Source organism: Heterodontus francisci, unplaced genomic scaffold (assembly GCF_036365525.1).
Source record: "Heterodontus francisci isolate sHetFra1 unplaced genomic scaffold, sHetFra1.hap1 HAP1_SCAFFOLD_201, whole genome shotgun sequence".
Classification (NCBI taxonomy): Eukaryota; Metazoa; Chordata; class Chondrichthyes; order Heterodontiformes; family Heterodontidae; genus Heterodontus; species Heterodontus francisci.
This window is the reverse complement of record NW_027141653.1, coordinates 2109377-2115758: the sequence shown is the minus strand read 5'-3', so window position 1 is coordinate 2115758 and position 6382 is coordinate 2109377. Positions and strand designations below refer to the sequence as shown.

The 6382-nt window shown below is 41.7% G+C and overlaps 1 pseudogene; it reads right to left on the bottom strand.

Annotated features, from left to right (window-relative positions):
- Positions 1 to 3179: 3179 nt before the first annotated feature.
- LOC137364277 (probable G-protein coupled receptor 139) lies at positions 3180 to 5870 on the bottom strand (annotated as a pseudogene).
- Between the last annotated feature and the right edge of the window lie 512 nt (positions 5871 to 6382).

The following is a 6382-nucleotide window of genomic DNA, read 5'->3' as shown; positions in this document are numbered from 1 at the left end:
GGTAGAGAACATAAGAGCAGGGAGGTTGTGCTGGAACTATATAACTCATTGGTTTGGCCACAACTTGAGTACTGTGTGCAGTTCTGGTCACCTCATTACAGAAAGGATGTAATTGCACTAGATAGGGTACAGAGGAGATTTACAAGGATGTTGCCAGGACTTGGAAAATAGATTTAGGAGGAAAGATTGGATAGGCTGTGGTTATTTTCCTTGGAGCAGAGAAGGCTGAGAGGAGATCTGATTGAAATGTGCAAAATCTTGAGGAGCCCGGCTAGAGTGGAGGTAAAGGATTTATTCGCATTAGCACGGAGGTCAGTGACGAGGGGGCATAGCTTTAAGCTGATTGCTAGAAAATAGAAGGGAGATGAGAAAAACGTTTTTCACCCAGAGGGTGGTAGTGATCTGGACCTCACTGCCTGAAAGAGTAGTTGAGGCAGAGACTCTCAACTCATTGAAAAGTAGCCTGGATATGCTTTTCGCTACTATAATCATCTTGAAAAGAATAAGTACATTAGAGATAGTCAGCACGGTTTTGTGACGGGTAGGTCGTGCCTCACAAACCTTATTGAGTTTTTCGAGAAGGTGACCAAACAGGTGGATGAGGGTAAAGCAGTGGATGTGGTGTATATGGATTTCAGTAAGGCGTTTGATAAGGTTCCCCACGGTAGGCTATTGCAGAAAATACAGAAGTATGGGGTTGAAGGTGATTTAGAGCTTTGGATCAGAAATTGGCTAGCTGAAAGAAGACAGAGGGTGGTGGTTGATGGCAAATGTTCATCCTGGAGTTTAGTTACTAGTGGTGTACCGCAAGGATCTGTTTTGGGGCCACTGCTGTTTGTCATTTTTATAAATGACCTGGAAGAGGGTGCAGAAGGGTGGGTTAGTAAATTTGCAGATGACACTAAGGTCGGTGGAGTTGTGGATAGTGCCGAAGGATGTTGTCGGGTACAGAGAGACATAGATAGGCTGCAGAGCTGGGCTGAGAGATGGCAAATGGAGTTTAATGCGGAAAAGTGTGAGGTGATTCACTTTGGAAGGAGTAACAGGAATGCAGAGTACTGGGCTAATGGGAAGATTCTTGGTAGTGGAGATGAACAGAGAGATCTTGGTGTCCAGGTGCATAAATCCCTGAAGGTTGCTAACCAGGTTAATAGGGCTGTTAAGAAGGCATATGGTGTGTTAACTTTTATTAGTAGGGGGGTCGAGTTTCGGAGCCACGAGGTCATGCTGCAACTGTACAAAACTCTGGTGAGTCCGCACCTGGAGTATTGCGTGCAGTTCTGGTCACCGCATTATAGGAAGGATGTGGAAGCTATGGAAAGGGTGCAGAGGAGATTTACTAGGATGTTGCCTGGTATGGAGGGAAGGTCTTCCGAGGAAAGGCTGAGGGACTTGAGGTTGTTTTCGTTGGAGAGAAGGAGGAGGAGAGGTGTCTTAATAGAGACATATAAGATAATCAGAGGGTTAGACAGGGTGGATAGTGAGCGTCTTTTTCCTCGGATGGTGATGGCAAACACGAGGGGACATAGCTTCAAGTTGAGGGGTGATAGATATAGGACAGATAGAGAGGTAGTTTCTTTACTCAGAGAGTAGTATGGGCGTGGAACGCCCTGCCTGCAGCAGTAGTAGATTCGCCAACTTTAAGGGCATTTAAGTGGACATTGGATAGATACATGGATGAAAATGGAATAGTGTAGGTCAGATGGTTTCACAGGTCGGCGCAACATCGAGGGCCGAAGGGCCTGACCTGCGCTGTAATGTTCTAAAATTCTAATAATCTGCAGGCTTAAGAACTAATTGCTGGAAGGTGGGATTGGAATAGGTGGATCCTATTTCGGCTGGCACAGACATGATGGGTCAAAGTGTCCCCTTTCTGTGCCTTAAACATTTTATGTTTCTATGATTCTCTGGTTCTTGGAAGCTTAAAATACTAAATTATTCCTCCTTTCCACTGATATTCGTTCTGTGCTTTTGATCAATCTTTTATATGATAATTCAAATGACATCTTATTCACTGGTCTTTCCGATCTATGTCTGGTTGTTCCCCTTATGTATTCGCTTCCTTGAACGAAAAAAAAACTTGGTCAAAGTAATCAGAGCAAGATTCCACTCAACTTCACAACCAGTCATTTCGTTTTCGCCTTTTTCAACGTCTGGCCCCATTTAAAAATTCTCAGTTCTGAATTTTTAATTTATTACAATGGGGTTCTCCGTTGTGCCTGACCTAACAAGTTACAAATAACGGCTACATATTAATCCAGTATAATGTATTATGGAAGATGTTATAAATATTATTTAAAAAGCACAGAAGGCAACATGGAAGTTTCTTCTCCTTCAAGGCCAGGATTCCTTGAATGTTGCCAGCACAGGCAATGCTTTTTCTTCCCTCCTGTCTCTGAATTCACATTACATTGAACTGCATTTCAGAGTAATGACAACAGACACCATTGCAAACTGTACCAGCAAAGACTCTCAGTTTCCAACTTTTGGGCTTCCGATTCCTTATTATTAAATGTTTTGAATTACCTCTTCCATTAGTTTAACGTGAGGTTCATCTGCTGTCACCGCAGCTCTGTAATTTGGGTGGTGTACACTAAAAGCATGTCCATCGCTTATTTCCTAGGCTCCAAGAGTTAACATGTCACTGTGTGAACACATATCACATCCTTGTCGATAGAAAGCAGTTGTGCAAGCAACGTTTTATCTTCTATTCAACAATGTCAACTATCGTAGACAATTCACCTCAACATTATCAGGGAGCCAAAGCAATTAAGAATAAATGTGTCTCGTGGAATATCAGGAACGAATGTTGTTTTTAAAGATAAATGTTTTCTTCTGCAGATATATTTAATTGATCAATTCAGTTTACACAGTTATTAAACTGCATGATTCTTGTTTAATGAAAGGTGTCATATCAGGTTCAAGCTTCTTTCACGTCAGTTCCTTGAGCGAGAGCAATCACTCTCCTCCTGACCTATTTACGAAGTTCATCTCTTCCCCTTTGCTCACAGCTCATTATCTTTTTTGGTTCCTGCTAATTCACTTATGATCCTCAGCTCTCGAACCCCTCTTCCCGTCACTAACAGCTCTCGTGTTTGTCTTTACTCCAACAGGCTATATTCTTCTGGAGCTCCAGTGGTCACCTCTGGTCCATTAACCACTGGATCTTTAAGATGGTCTCAGTTGCTTTGTTTATTAATTAATTTAATAATTGATGTGACTGGATATTTCACCACGCTCTTTAACTGCTCTCTGAACTCGGACTGAGTGGCCACATAAATGAATGTGTTTGTACAGCAACTTAAATTCCGCAGCATATATGCGACATTTGCAAAGATATGAAAAGAATCATCATCTAAGAAATGACCAATACCAAAAATATATAACACATACACCAGCCACAGAACTATGAAGCTGCCCGATATGGTGAAGAGTAAAATCATAGACTTCCTTCTTCTCTCCATTTCAGAGTCACTGTGAATATCTTTCTTGCTCTGACCCCTCAGTCACTGACGAACTCGACTGGTCACTAAAATGTGCCTGAACGTCAGAGCGTTCAGTAACAGAATTAAAATGAATGGTAATAATGGTGTTAAAGCTTTTTCAAACATTCTAAATCCAATCCATCGAGGATCAGTAAAATAACTTCGCTTATTAGAACAACGCCATTCGACATAGTTGATTACCCGTCAAGGTTGATATCGAAAGTAGGTGGGAATATTTTTTAGACAGAACAAAATGCCAGTTGTTGTTAGAACCACAGTTGCAGTTTTCCTGGTGCAATATTTCGATTTCAGCTTCTGGCAACAAATGGCGACAAATCGATCAAATGTGAAAGTGATGGTGAACCAAACGGAACAGTCGATGGCTGCACGGATCAGGACATAGAGAGGGCGACACACAAAGGTGAGATCCAGGAAATTTAATGGGAAGTAATAATCATTGATTCTCCAGAGTATGATCTCAGTGATAATGACCAGTAGATCCGCCGTTGACATGGCCACCAGGTAACGGGTGGTGCAGCTGGAGAGTCCGCAATTTCCCTTGGACAGGATCACAATTGAGACTAAATTAACTGTAAAGAAGAGAAGGGAAAAGTGGCTGTAAATTACTGAAAACATTCTCCGCTCCACAACCCTGGCAGGAAGGGTTTTAGCACCAAAACTGTGTGGATTGGAATCTGGTCAGATCGGGTCCATCACATTAACCTGCTTCCAACCCCAGCACTTCCAGATTTAACAAATCCTGGACGGGGAGGTACAGCAGCCCGTTCACCGGACGCTATTCTACTAGTTAAATACAACATTTTAGAGCCCAAGAATGGGCAGAATGGAGAACTGCACCCGGTCTCCAACCGCTCCCAGTGCAGGAACCCATCCAGGACTCGAATCACCCCCTGGGGTCGTAGAAATTCCTCCCTGATTCGAACCACACCCTCGGATAGGAGACACTAATACGTCTTTGACCACGCCCTTTGATGTCTAAATGAGTTAAATTGAAAAGGGAATTTTCTGAGTCAATGCAAATGTGATCAGAGCATGGGCTTTCATTTCTACAGGAATATCATTAAAAGAAAAGTGTCATAATTATATATTAGAAAGGTGGTGAATGAACACATAAATAATGTGTACTCCTCTGGACGACGCATGATAAAAATATCCAGCGTAACCAGCAGGAGCACGTATTCTTCACAAACCTAATAATAGCAGGGAGATTATAGTTATTGGGATTTCTGTTGTGGCTCCATTATGTCGATAAGAGAAGGATGAGTGTTGAACTAATAGAGGCCTTTGAAATTTAAAAAATGGTTAGAGAGGGAAAACGTGGACCTGATATTCCCACCTTTGCTGGTGACCAGTTCTGCATTTCCTCAAAATAAGATGGTCATCAATAAATACACGATGGAATTCAAGAGAGACCTATTTACTTGCACTGTTGAGAACGTGTAATTGACACCTCTTGGAGTAATTGCAAGGGAAGAAAAAAATAAGAAGAAGCGAGGTTAGTACATGATGGAGACAGGATTGCAATGACATGCTGACAGGATTAGATGAGCTGGAATGAAGAGAGGCTCGTGCAGAGCAGGAAGACAGTCCTAATCTAGTTGTACCGAATGCCCAGATTCTGTGTTGCAAAATCAATAAGTTGTCTATTAACAAGTCACAGTCATCAGTGTTTTTGGTAATATTGAAGAGGATTATTTATTATTGCAGTGCACTTGTGACCAAACGCTTCTCAGGACTGTACTCGGGAAGGAAATTAATCAGCACCTGATGGTGCTTTCAACAACTCGACTGAGAGTAACAGTAAGATGGGGACCCGCACTGAATACAATGACAGATACTCCAGGAAATACATGGTCCCTCGTGTTACATTGTTCACACCAGTTAGTCAGCCACAATCAGGCAATTCCAGAGTGACAGAGACTCCCAGTTATACATGATCGCTGAGGTGAGGTGCTCCACTCCAGTTAGTGCACACATACACTATAATACTGCATTAACAGATAATTGCAGTAATCCTTCCCCTCTGAGATTTTCCTGCTTTGAGCTGTGATTCTACAGAACACAACATTCCACATAATTCAATAAATTTACAATGCAGAGTGTCTTGAGCTGGAAACAGTTGAGACAACAGATTAAAACTGCACAGATAATTCAGGAAATGGTTGCAATTATATTATTGAGTGTGTGTCTGTGTAACTGTAACCATTCGATCGCATTTAATATTATTATTCACATGGTAATGGAAGACACCAGCTCTTACACAGATTTACAAAACCTCATTGGTTGTAGATACTTACCAGGAACGCCAATTACAGCAAGGATCACATAGAATATTTTCCTGACCCATTCAATTGGTCGGTGCATTTTTTGCTTGGAGTGATCGGTCTGTTCGTTCTGCAGATAATATCTCTGAAATAAATTCTGAGGTGACACATTCCCGGTGCATTAACTTTATACCCTCCCGGATCTCGATGGGGATACTGAGGTTGCAAAATTGTTCAAACAGTTTTTCTTAATCTTTGAACAAACAGATTACGACAGCTGTGTTAATCCCCTGTTGATTGAATATATTTTCCACTAAAATTGAAGTGGACCCATCCCCACCCCCACCCCCAACCACTAGACTGGACAAATCTGATCACAATATGCAACTAATCATTACTGGAAGCTGGGTTAAACAAAAATAAAGGCAGTCCTAGAAAAATCATGAGTCCAGACTGTGGATGTCATGTTGTTTTAGTGATGGTCTCCAGTCTGCATGACCATTCAGAAATTAAATTCCTAACGTGAGAGAAGCCTATAACGGATGTTCGCCCATACTATTCTCTTTATCTGTGAAATTCCGTTCAAAAATTCGTATATTCAAATAAAAAGGA